This window comes from Podarcis liolepis (assembly GCF_965112155.1).
Source record: "Podarcis liolepis genome assembly, chromosome: 17".
NCBI lineage: Eukaryota > Metazoa > Chordata > Lepidosauria > Squamata > Lacertidae > Podarcis > Podarcis liolepis.
Genome location: NC_139571.1, coordinates 10,638,468 through 10,651,800, shown reverse-complemented (window position 1 = coordinate 10,651,800; position 13,333 = coordinate 10,638,468). Strand labels below are relative to the sequence as shown.

Sequence of the window (13,333 nt, the reverse complement as noted above, 5' to 3'; positions counted from 1 at the left end):
GTGGGACCCTGCAACTATGACATCCAACGAAAGGGAAGAGGTGGGAGAGGATGCCAGATTTTTGCATCGCTGTGGGTTAAACCACAGAGCCTAGGAATTGCCGATCAGAAGGTCGGCGGTTCAAATCCCCGTGACGGGGTGAGCTCCCGTTGCTCGGTCCCTGCTCCTGCCAACATAGCAGTTCAAAAGCATGTCAAAGTGCAAGTAGATAAATAGGTGGGAAGGTAAACGGTGTTTCCGTGTGCTGCTCTGGTTCGCCAGAAGTGGCTTGGTTATGCTGGCCACATGACCTGGAAGCTGTACGCCGGCTCCCTCGGCCAATAAAGCGAGATGAGCGCCGCAACCCCAGAGTCGGCCACGACTGGACCTAATGGTCAGGGGTCCTTTTACCTTTACCTTTTAGGGTGCCACTGAAATCTGAGCTCTGCCACAGCTATATCATCAGCCCTGGACCTGAAAGCCATGGGGGGAGATTGCACCATTTCACATCTAGCTACATGTAAGATGACCGTTGTTTTAAGAGACTACGTTTAATTCCCTTATCTAGAGCCCATATAGAGTCCCTCAGGAGATTTCTATCGGTCGGAGAAAATAACAGAGGCCAATTGTTAATTGAAAGCAAAGCAGCTAGTAAGCCTGATCTTTATTAAAGGAAATAAACTGTTGCAACAGGATCCCCACTCACCACTCATAGGAGGGAGAACCCCGAAAAAGACCCTATAAAGACTTTTGAAATTGCCCACCCTGTAGCCCAAGACCAACCCCCAAAACATCATACATACATCACAGAAGGAGACAGTCTCCAGCAGAAATTTGAGAGTGTTGCTTCTCTCCCGTCTGCCAGGATACCTGGTAATGCCTTATCTGATTACGCTTTCTGGGTAGCCTGGCCATTCCTTTGAGATGGTAGATACTTTAGTTTCTGAATCTCTTACACATATTGATAGTTTGCTCAGCTTAACAGACACTTGCCTGACTGTATTCAAAAAGGGGGGTGTAAGCCCCTACAGTCCAAAGACAACTGGAAAGCTTTTCCTATTGCCTTCCTCCTTGCAGAGAAATATTTGAGGCCAATTTGGGAGAGCCAAAACGGCTTCAGGATTGCTCTCCTGTACTATTTCAGACACGTGGTTCATATACTTATGTATGTTGTCAGGGGTTTAGGAGCAGAGGCACGGGCAAGGGAGGAAACAGAGAGCGAAGGGGAGGAGGCAGAAGAAAAGATGAGTGATGACGACGACCCGAGATCTCCTAGTCTTTCCAGTGAATCAGAGGATTCACAGAAAGGAGCACCAGTGGCCAGGGCAAGGGGGGAGTCTAGGGGGGCACCCCAGGAAGATAGAGCCAGAGGGGACTCAGGGGAGAGCAGCTGGAAATCGGGACCAGCATCACCGCCAGGAAGCAGGGAAGAGGAAGGGAGCCAGGGGGGAAGCGCTGGCAGCTCACCACAGGAGGGAGGGCATGAGTCAGGAGTGGCCACACCTCCATCGGGGAGCGAAGAAACGGTTAAGAGGAAAGTGGAAGGTTGGGCGCGCGCGCCAAGTTCAAATGCAGAGGAAGGCGGCGCAGTAAGCAGCCCCGAAAGAGAGCCAGGTCCTAAAGCCCGGCGCAAGGAGACAGGAGGGTCCGGGTCAGCGTCAGAAGAATCCCGGAAGGAAGAAACCCCGGGGGGTAGAGGGACCCAGAGGAGGACAGTCAGGCGGAAAAGGTGGAGCAAGGCTAGGATATTAAGTTGGTGCACACGGGGCGGAGACTCAGACGGAGCTTCGCCGATCTAGCTACTAGACGTAGAGTTGCGCGCAGCAGCGTGAGAATGGAAACTGTAATTCAATAAAGACTTTTACTTAATGATCGCTGGCTAGCGTGATCCTGTGTGAGCTAGGATCTTCAAGCAGCTCTGACATATGTGTTTGCCTTGTACATTTATTCTACATTTGAGACCTTTGAATTCTTATAACACTGCGTCTACGTGGTTTCTTCCTAGCTACCAAGATAGCAATAGCAGCTGTAATAATTGTTCTCATAGTATTTTCTCTGGCCCATCTTTACTTGGACATTTAAAGCAGTATCATATCACATGAAGCTGTCATGGCTCCCCCCTCAAAAAGAAAAAAATTCTGGGAACTATAGCTTGTTAAGGAAGCTGAGAGCTGTTAGGGGACCCTAACAGTTCCCTGCATAGGCGCCGACTCCATGGGGCCTGAGGGGGCCCGAGCCCCCTCAAAAATTCGTTTTGGGGGGCTCCGCCCCCCCAATAATCTCGGGCGCCCCTCCAGCAGAGCGCCACCGCCGCCCCTCCCCCAGCCCAAAATGCACAGGGTCGGGCTGCATGCCTCCTGCCCTCCCTCCCGAGCAAAAGCTCCACCCAATTTCCTTCGGAGCTGATTAATAGGCGCAGCACGCTCTCCCCTATTCGCTCACGAGGAGGCGGCGCCACTTTATCTGCATATTCATGAGCTTATTTATTATTCATGAGCTTTCCCGGCCCCCCCCAATATTTTTTATAAGTTCGCGCCCCTGGTTCCCTGGAAAGAGTGATTGACTGCTAAGCCGCTCCATGTAGTTAAATCTATAATGTGGTCAGAGTCTCTGTGTGGTTCTGTCTAGATTACGAAAATCAACATTGCAACTGCTTTCATGTCCAAAACAAAGTAAGACATCCTCATGCTATGTGATAAGTATGCATATTCTCCCAGAGTGGACCACAGAAAAGGCATTGTCACCCCACAGAAGAAAATACCCCACAACAATACAGAGTTCTGCAGAAAAATGTGAACCTTTTCACCATTATTGAGGTCGTGTGTTTAGCAGCTGTGTTTTTAAAATAAACAGCATACCACTTTTGTAAAATATGACTGAATTGTCTAAATAGTTCAGTTGTCTAATCTTTGAGTGAAATGGATTCTACTTCTTGGAAAAACATAAGCTTTCTGATTGACAAGGTGGGCAATGATACCAAATGAAAAGCTGTCTTCTTAGGGCCGCTGAAAATGCTGTGTAGATCTTGCAAGGGCTGTCATATTTGCAAACTGCGGATGAAGTCAATCAGCCCAGTTAGGTTAATAATCTCTGTGCCAACAGTTGCCAGGGAAGTATCTGCTTTGTGATGTAAGCTTGGGCCAAAATGTTGCTATGGAAACTAATTCACTAAAGATGCTTCAGGAAAGGGAGCAGAAAAAGGCACAACTTCCTCCCTTGACCCTGCCTGGAGATGATGCCATCGAAGTGTCTGCGTCCTTTAGGGAGAAAACCAGGCAGTTCTGGGACTGTTGCTGGAAAAGACACAGAGGCCCTCTGTCGGTTTGGGTGATGCCCCTAGAACCCTAATGGGGTCTCTGCTGGACTGTAATGTTGGCAACCCCTCCATCTCCTGTTCAGCCTGAATATACATGTAAAATAAGCCTTGGACCACAGAAAAAGACACCAGTCTCCAGGAAACCTTCAACCCAAGGACGCCAGATAGAAGGTATGTTCCGAAAGACTTGGTCTGCTCAGAGCCTGGAGTGTGGAGAATGAAAGGATATTTAGAAAAATGGGCCACTAGTCCAGTGAAATAACTTGCCCAGGATGCTGCCAATGATACGAAAGGCTGCCTCCATTCCTATCACTCTTTTCAGGAGTTAATATCTGCATGGGGGCAGGCTTTTGTGTTAGTTCTACCCACCGTCAGACTGGGGGGGGGAGGGGGATGGAGGGCAGGAGGAGCAGGAGACAGGGCTTTCTGCATGGCAGCCCCTACATAGCGGAACTCCCTCCCCATGGAAATTTCCCTCCCATCTTTTTTTTTAACCCTGGCATTTCTGTTACACTCATCTCTTTTTGTTGAAATTTATACTGTTCTCCATCTGGAACAGTTTTACTGGGGAAGCCGCCCAGAGTGGCTAGGGAAGTCCAGTCAGATGGGCAGGGTATTATTATTATTATTATTATTATTATTATTATTATTATTATTATTTATTTGTACCACAGAGGGTTGAACTAGATGATCCCTGGGTTCCCTTTCTAACTCTGGGCTTCTTTTATCTATTTTTATAATGGTATGCTATATAGCTGTCACCCACCCTGGACCTTCTTGTGAAGGGCAGGTAAGAAATCTTACAAATAAAATAAAAGGGAAGAAGTGTGTGCAAACTTAGGCTGGGACGTAGGCTTCCGGGCCTCAGGTTCCAGTAAGGTCTCCAGTGCTTCTTGTGGGATGCCAGCATCCAACTAAGGAGGGGGGAAGGCATGGAGCAGGAGGGAGACGCTGGATGTGGTGCGGATGATGGAGACCACCTCCCCAAAGTTGGACAAAGAGAGCAAATTGGACCTTGGGGGAGACGGACTCACAGCTGGGAAGACTTGGAAGACACATGCAAGAAATGGGGGGTGGGCAGGTGGGGAAAGCAGAAATCTGGCCAAACCTGAAGGCCAGTAGCCCCATCCCCTTTGCTGCCATCCCCAATTATAAGCCCACTTCATGAGGGGAACTGGGAGGCCTGAAAGACGGAGCATGGCCAGGGACAGGACTATTTGCAGGTGTGCACAGTTGCAGAGCAGCTACAGTCTTGCATCCTGCGGAAACTCCATGCGCCCCAATGGCCATGATGTACGGGCCTCGCCAGGATGTTTCCCAGGCAGTGCTGAGCCCAGCTGCAGCCTACCCAGCGGGATACCCATCCTGTCGAGGACAATCCGGTCTTGGGCAGCAGGGCCCGTGACATCCCCTATGGCGGGCAAAAGTTAAAAGTGTTCTGTCAGAACGACAAAACCTCTGGAACGACTGAGGCACCTTCAAATGTGTAGTGTCATTTGTTGGCCGAGATCAGTAGTTTTCAGAAGTAGGCACACCTTGAAAGAGTATGGCTTCCCTGTATCACATATGATGGTAGTCCCAGTGCAACTGGTACAGATGTGAAGCCTTTTCTATCTGTGGTAAATTTGTCTGTGAAAGAAATAGTTCTGCATCTTGTTAGAGAGATTGAGAATCTTAAGTTCCTCTTATCCTTTTTCCTTTTTTGGTTATAGATCACTTTTTCCAGATTCGTTTCTCTTTTTTTAACATTTCAGTTTAGTATTGGTTATAAATGAGGGGCAATATCTCCTTTTCAAGGGGAATTAAGCATAATAAGTTTGTGTTGTAGTTTATCTGGGTCTGGGGCAACTTCTGTTTCTGCTTGTCATACTTTCGTATTGTAAAAATTTGGCCATATCTGCGCTACACATGTAAAGGTCTAGGATACCATTTTTGAATAATGGGAATGGGACTCCCTCAGAGTGAACCTCCACCCTCCAGCTCTCATTCCCCAGCCCCCAGCCCAGGGTGTGGGGGGCATCCTTCAAAGCTACCATAGCCTCATACTCCTTCCAGTATTGGAGGCAGCCTAGCTTACCTCAGAGGGTTATTGTGAGGGTAATTTGCACAGGAAAAGAACACCATGTATACCACCTTGACTTCCTTGGACCAAATGTGGGGTTTTCAAGTGAAAGTAAAGCACCAAGGAAGACCCCCTGAGAGTACAAATGTGGTTTTTGAAAGCTGCCTAGAGGTGGTGAGTTAGCCAGGTGGAGAGAGAAGGTGTAGCCCACACCCTAAAATGAAAAGGCAAGAACTTTCAAACCACTGGAACAGATAATACACAATGACTAAAGGAGGAACAGCCAGCCAGCCAACACCTTGGGGAGACAGGCGAGTTTTCATGAGGTGTTGGAAACTGGATCACAGTCAGGGCCCATTTTATTCCCTTTGATTCCCACAGCGATGTGAGGCAGGGGGTGCAAAACTGTAAGGGAAGCCCAGATGCAGCTGCCCTGGCCCTCCTGGTGAGGGGTAAATCAAGGGGCAGGGCAGGTGCTTGGAAGTTGGATGAAGATACCAAGTGTTGACATGGGCCTGAGATGGAGAGAGAGAGACAGAGAGAGAGAGCCCCCAGTCCATTGGGTGAGGCCTTGGCCAAATCTGACTTCACAATGGGCTGCAGAATGTTTTGTTTCCCAGGAAACCAGGTGTGTTGTTTGAAAGAATCCTGAGATCAGTTAAAAGCTCATTCAACTGTCTCCTTCAGATCAGCTGACATGGCAGATGTCTGTCTGCTTTAGAGAACTGTCTTTTTTTGGATCAGTTGGCATCAGAAACATCTGTCTCCTTTGGACAACTCTCTTCGGCTCAGTTGAAAGCCCAGAGAATGGTCTTCTGCCTCCCCTGTTGCCACAGAAGGTAAGGTAAGCGGGGAAGAGGGGAGACATTCTCAAGCCTTGTTCTTCCCCCCACCCCATGGGCAGTTTTTAAAGATGTTCCTTGGTTTTTTGACCTTCATAAATCCCATGCTCCCAGGGAGTGTTCTGGTTAATTTTCTGAGTTTTTCATTTGTCTCCATCCAAATGGCAGGAGAATTGCCAACCCCCCCCCAAAAAATCAGTAAAATCCTCCCCCTGCCCCCAATTTCACCACCCACAAATAGGAAATTCTGGGAGCTCATTTTTCACTCAACCCTAAAATACACCCCCCACCTCTGCAGGGCTCACACCTGCACCCTTAAGTACTCCCTCCATCAGGTGCACTTCCAGCAAATTGAATTAGTTTCTCAACCCCCAACGCCTATCTGGGGGATGTAAAGGTGCAGTCAAGTGCAACATTCTGATAGAGGACTAATGGCCACCATGTTCTAACCGGTTGCTGTGACAACCAGTTTGTCGGTTGCTGGTAGTTTTGAAAAATAACTGCTCCGTTGCAGTCACCTCAGGACCAACTTCCCTCTGGTATAGTTTATTTGCTTGTTACGTAACCTAAGCCTGCCTTCAGGTGCAGTTCTGTAAACCTGAATGAATCTGAGAGTAAAATAGTTTTATATTAACATGAATCAGATTCGACTGTGTATTCTTTAAAAGGTATTCAAAGGGATTTTTAACCAGGAAGGCATCTTTAGTAGTAGAACTCAGACGACTCAGCAACAAGTTGATCGCTGCATAAACTTATAAAGGGGATTGTTTAACTCTGCTAAAGTAAACCTGCCCACAGTATCACCCCTAGACAGCAGATCCGGGATGTCAGATGTCATGGAGTAGGGGGAGGAGGGCAGTTGGAATCTAGCAGCAACATCTGGAGGGTTTGGACACATAAAACAAGGTGATTTATCATCATAACATTGGGTCAGGTGCGGGGTAAATCAAGGGGCAGGGCAGGTGCTTGGAAGCTGGATGAAGATACCAAGTGTTGACATGGGCCTGAGATGGAGAGAGAGAGAGAGAGAGAGAGAGCCCACGGTCCATTGGGTGAGGCCTTGGCCAAGATCTGACTTCACAATGGGCTGCGGAATGTTTTGTTTCCCAGGAAACCAGGTGAGCTGTTTGAAAGGATCCTGAGATCAGTTAAAAAGCTCATTCAACTGTCTCCTTCAGATCAGTTGACACCAGAGATGTCTTGCTTCTTTAGAGAATTGTCTTTTTTGGATCAGTTGGCATCGGAAACATCTGTCTATTTCGGACAACTATCTTTGGCTCAGTTGAAAGCCCAGACAATGGTCTTCTGCCTCCCCTGCTGCCACAGAAGGCAAGGTAAGCGGGGAGACATTCTGAAGCCGTGTTTTTCCCCCCACCCCATGGGCAGTTTTTAAAGATGCTCCTTGGTTTTTTGACCTTCATAAATCCCATGCTCCCAGGGAATGTTCTGGTTAATTTTCTGAGGTTTTTTGGTTTGTCTCCAACCAAATAGCAGGAGAATTACCACCTCCCTGCCCTGCCCCCCACCCCAATCAGTAAAATGCTGTCCAGGCTGGCAAAGGGTCATTGCTCAGTAGTGGAGTCTGTGCTTTTGCATGCAAAATCCCTGATGCCATTTCCAGGCAGGGCTGGGAACGCCCCCTAGAGAGCTGCTTCTGCCACTCAGTGTAAACCATAGGGAGCTAGATGTGCTAATGTGGTTTGAGTCAGTAGAAGACAGCTTCCTGTGTTCTCATTTAAATCAGCCCTTTGGGACTGTGAGGACTAGAATCTTATATTGTATTTAGGCAGGGGAGAAATTAGGCTTTATTTTCCCTGGGTCAAAGACCCAGTTTGGCACCCTGCCCACATGTACATAGGACTGGGAAGGAAGACTCCTGCCCTGAGGCCCTGGAGTGCCACCTTCCAGTCAGCGTGGAGGTAGACCAATGATCTTACTGGACAAAGCAGCTCCTTAAGGGTGACTCTTTGGGCATCGCTCCCAGTCCAGGAAGAGAGCAGGATCCATCTCTCCTTGAAAGGCAGAACCCAACTCTTCTTTAAAAACAAAACCTACTTGTAATGTGTTCTAGGGGTTGCTCATGCGCAAGCAGGCAACTATCTCCCTGGCTGGGTGCAAACACCTGGCTGGGCAGCCAAAGTAAACCTTGTCTGTCCGGACTGCCACTCACCCGTGGCTGACTCAGTCGCTGGCAGAATCCGTGAGTGGGCGTTTCTTAAACTTCTTCCAGCAAAGAAGCTCTTTGACACCCAGTCTCCTCCTACTCTCTCTGCGCGGGAGCCTTCTGCGCCGGGAGGGCGTTGGCAACGGAGGACCCCTACTCTCCCTGCTGGTCCCAGGCAAGGAGTCATGGGACCGCCTCGCCACTTCAGCCTCCTGCCCCCCCTCTCCACTGGTGCTACGCTGATTTCCTTCCCCAGAAGATGGGCTGCTTCTCTCGATCCCTGGACGCTCTCTATGATCCCTCTGGCTTTTGCTCTCTCCCTCCGGCACTGATGGCAGTTCCCTGACACTACTTTAGCTGCATTGTTTCCAAACTCTGGTGGGATTTGGCATCTATCTGATCTTCCTCCCCTTTCTGCCTTCTTTGTGCACAGCTGTTTATGATGGAGGCCTCTCACCTGCGGTTTCTGCACATCCCAACTGTCCTTCTCCAACCTTGGAGAGTTTCTAAAGATCCCAAATAAGGCTGCTTCTCTTGTTCAACTGGAGACCCTCCAGACTGTTGTGCACGCCATCGCCTCGTCGTGGGTCCCTCTTCCCAGCTCATAGGCCTCGCTCAGGAGGACAATTGGAGGACAGCACCAGATGAGCCCTGCAGCAACTGGATCAGGCCCAAGGCACCCTGCTAGAGTGGCAGCCTGTTCTCAAAAGTGCCCACAAGCAGCATGGCAAGAGGCCAATGATAAAAAGGGAGACCATAAAACCACGTTTCCTCGTTCAAAGGTGGGAAACTGCACAGGCCAGTCCTGGTGGGTAGACTCTTCCTCCGTCTTGTCTCTCTTCAGATCCACAAGTGCTCTACCACTTCGTCGGCACTTCAGAAGTGGCACCCCAGGTATATAAGTTGGTGGCATCCAGCCCTTCTGAAAGGAGGCAGGGGCTTAAGCCACAAATGGATCAGATTTGGAGCCAGACTATTCTGTATGTGGCTGTGGCACATTCATCCTCCACTTCCCTGCTTTTTCAGTCATGGATGTTTCTTGCTATTCGGCTGCTTGCTGTCCAGCTGTGGGTGAAGCTTGACAAGATGCCTCCAGTCTGAGTTTGGGAAGGTGTTGAAGCTCCCACCACAGTCCTCCACCAAGAGAAGCGGACAGCAGCCACCCCATAAGAAGGGAGCAGCCCCCTCTCAAGAGACGAGAGCATCTCTATACTCCCAGAGTATCTGTTTCTTTAAAATATATGAGCATTTTTTTCTTTTTTATTAATATTTTCATTTATTTTCCAAATTACAGTAACAACAATAAAACAACAAATTGTCCAACAACAAACAACAAAAGCTTGTCCTGGTATTTGTACAGACTTGTATCATTATAATAAAGTTTCATTGAATTATTCCAAAAGGTCTCATTTAGTGGTTTCCTTCTGTGATCTAAACCATTGTTTCTCAACCTTGGGCCTTCACCATCCCTGACCACTGGTCCTGCTAGCTAGGGATGAAGGGTGTTGTAGTTCAAAAACAGCTGGAGGCCCAAGGTTGAGAAACACTGATCTAAACAATTCATATATTTAATAAACATTTGCCATGTATCATAACATGAAAATTTATTGTGTTTGCCTCTAGTTGCTCAGAACTAACAAGTCAGTTTCTCAGCCAGTACTATTGACTACACTCTAGCATACCAAGGTTCAGTGTTCAGATCCTCCCCTTTCTTCCAGGATCTGGGTAATCTGTATCCATGCAGGTGTTAACAGAAATGTTAGAAGCTCATTATTTGGCTAACCTTGAGTGATCAAGAGTCTTAATTCCTAGCAGCACCAGTGCAGGAGACAATTTAACCATCATGTTACATACCAAGTTAATTTTAAAAAAATACATTGCTCCAGAAAGTTTTAATGTTATTGAGGTGCCACCACATATGAATATAAGTACCTTTAACAGCACATTTCCTCCAACAATTGGGGCTAAATTCTTTAGTTATCCGGGATAGCCTTATTGGTACATAATGCCACCTATGCAATTACTTTAATGAAGACTCCCAGATTATGACAGGAACTGATTTCAATGTCAGACTACAAGGCAGGTTATTTTTCATTAGGTATGTGAATTTCTATGGGAAATGGTGCTGTGGGTTACACCACAGAGCCTAGGACTTGCCGATCAGAAGGTCGGCGGTTCAAATCCCCGCGACGGGATGAGCTCCCATTGCTCGGTCCCAGCTCCTGCCAACCTAGCAGTTCAAAAGCAGGTAGATAAATAGGTACCACTTCAGCGGGAAGGTAAACGGTGTTTCCGTGTGCTGCTCTGTTTCGCCAGAAGCGGCTTAGTCATGCTGGCCACATGACCCGGAAGCTATATGCTGGCTCCCTCGGCCAATAAAGCGAAATGAGCTCCGCAACCCCAGAGTCGGTCACGACTGAACCTAATGGTCAGGGGTCCCTTTACCTTTATGTGAATTTCTAGGTCCATTGCCCAGGACATTCTTGCACTTACAAAATTGCCATATTCTGGGGCTATTAGCACTCTATAAATTGAAGATGCTATCTCCTTAAACAATTGAAAAGTTAACAAAAATGTGTTCTAACATTGTCAGATTCCTGTATGCCTGGACAGAGAGATCTGGTTTTAAAAGCAATCCTAACAGCTGGTTAAGGTGATACCACAACCATCTGCGATTTTGTAGACTGACAAGGAAAAGTCCCCTCCATGTGGGAATACCATTTACATTAGAATATTTTTAAAGTAGAGTCTGTTCCCAACTGCTCCAATGCGGCCATGCCCCCTGCCTCCTGAAAAGACAGAGTGCGAGGGATGAGAAGTGAGATCAGCGGGACTAGCTTAAAAAACTTTTGATTTCCATATGGTCACTGTAGCATATAGGAAGGGGTTTGTGCCTTAGCAAGCAAAGTAAGTGAGAAAAGACCTGCTCTATAGACTGATTCTGAAAGTTCTGTTTTCACACATGGTTTCCCCTTCAGCTAGTGGATTAGTGCCATCAAGTTTTTCAATTGAAAAGCATTATACTGCTGCATCATACTGCTGACTCATGTTAAGCTTGAGTCCACAGTGTGAAAAACACACACCAAGAAATAAATATTAGAAAGGGACAGGATTAGACACGTACACACAAAACATTTTTTAAAAAAATCAGGACTCCTTGTGCTCTGCTCTGCTCCCCCCTTCTTCTTGTCTCTCAGAGCTGGTGCATCACACGGGGCTGGCAGGGCCTTGCAGAGCCAGGCAGAGGCCCGGGCCAGGAAGATAATGTGCCCCCCCTTTTTACCCTGGGGATAACTGAAGTCTTATAAATAAGTATATAAATAATTTTCATGAAAGTTATGCTGACAGATACTTTTATTTCAAGGCTTGAACCGTATCTGCATATAAAGACAAAATGGAAAATATAGATATACAGTGGTACCTCTAGATGCGAACGGGATCCGTTCCGGAGCCCCATTCGCATCTAGAAGCAAACGTAACCCGCGTCTGCGCATGTGCGGGTCATGTTTTGGTGCTTCTGCACATGACGTCATTTTGAGCTTCCGTGCATGCGCAAGCGGTGAAACCCGGAAGTAACGTGCTCCGTTACTTCCGGGTTGCCGCAGAGCGCAACTTGAACGTGCTCATCCCAAAGCACATTCAACCCGAGGTATGACTGTACAATAGTGCTTTTTAAAAATACATAGGGAACATATGCTGACCGAGGCCCCCTTTAGAATCGGAGGCCCGGGGAAGTGGCCCATATGGCGCCCCCTCTGTCTGGGCCTGGGGGCTGGACCTCACCATGGGCAGCCTCCCCTCCTCCTCACCCACTTTTCGGCAGCTGCTATGAGTTGCCCAAGGGAGGAGGTTGGCAATAGGGAGTTCTTTGCAACTGCAGCCACTGTGGAGACAACCACCGGCTCCTCCTCTTCCCTGGGTGCGATGGCGATGGCAGGGAAAATCAGGACATTCTGGGGCCAAGTCAGAAGCCGGGATGGGTTTCATAATTCCAGGACTGTCCTGGAAAATCGTGACACTTGGAGGGTATGATAGTAAATGGAACTGAACCCCCTGATGGGATGATAGAGGCCTGCAGAGATCAGCTGAATATATATGAGGTGAGATGTTTTTTCAGGTATCCTGATCCCAAGCTGCACATATCTTTTCACACCTTGAACTTAGCTTGGTAGTTGACTGGCAGCCAGTGCAATTCTTCAGCATAACACGGTGGTGACAGTGTTCTGGTGAGCAGCCGAGCTGCTGCAATCCGCACTCGGCACATTTTCCGGGCCAAGTCTACAGGCGAAAGGAAATGCTGGTCTAGAACTTTCTGCAGCCAGCCCGGCCCTCAGCGCTGCTACTGAAGGGCGAAAAAGGAGTGGCTGAAGCTTTGCCCCGGGAGCCACACTGAAAATAATGAGCTTTTACTTTTATGTCAGCGCCACAGCACTGTCAGAGGAAACAGTAGCGCAGCTATTTTGAGAAACCACAACAATTTAGGTAAATCATGCAGTGCATTCAGTTGTGTGTGTGTTGGGGGAAGAGGACTCTACACATATTTTTTGATTCTGAATTGAACACCTTTTCATATCAGTCTGGTGTGGAAAACAGCTTGAAGCGCTGAGTTAAGTCTGCTTCCAATTACAGGCCTTTGTCCTCAAATGTAAGTCTGGCTTTCTCAGGTTGGTTGCGCTGCATGGGGGTGGGGGTGGGGCAGTACGATTATGAGTCTGCTGTCTGCATTCGATGGCTGTGGTGAAAACTGATAGACCTGCTCTTTCTAGCTGCTGTCAGTGGCCTCTGAGAAACAGGTCAGGTATCCTGTCTGATGTAGCACTCTCCATCACTTGCTGCTTGGCAGGGCTTAACCTGGACGAGGGCTGCTCCTCCGACCTACTGCAGGGGGTGGTCTGTTCAGTAGCAATGTGCCTCTGAACATCTGCAGAGAGCCTTTGCCTTCCCAAAGAGTTATGGGGATTGCCACCCAT

General features: G+C 48.1%; 1 long non-coding RNA gene across 10 annotated transcripts in view; it reads left to right on the top strand.

The window, feature by feature from the left end:
- Positions 1–9,765, top strand: part of LOC310697020 — a 90,546-nt gene extending 80,781 nt beyond the window's left edge. For 5 of the 10 annotated variants that reach the window (XR_014520857.1, XR_014520859.1, XR_014520860.1 and 2 more), the window contains 3 exons: positions 6,045–6,201; positions 7,378–7,528; positions 8,797–9,765. This is a non-coding gene — a long non-coding RNA (uncharacterized lncRNA). The other 5 variants (XR_014520856.1, XR_014520858.1, XR_014520864.1 and 2 more) reach the window with 3 other exon arrangements.
- The last annotated feature ends 3,568 nt before the right edge of the window (positions 9,766–13,333 follow it).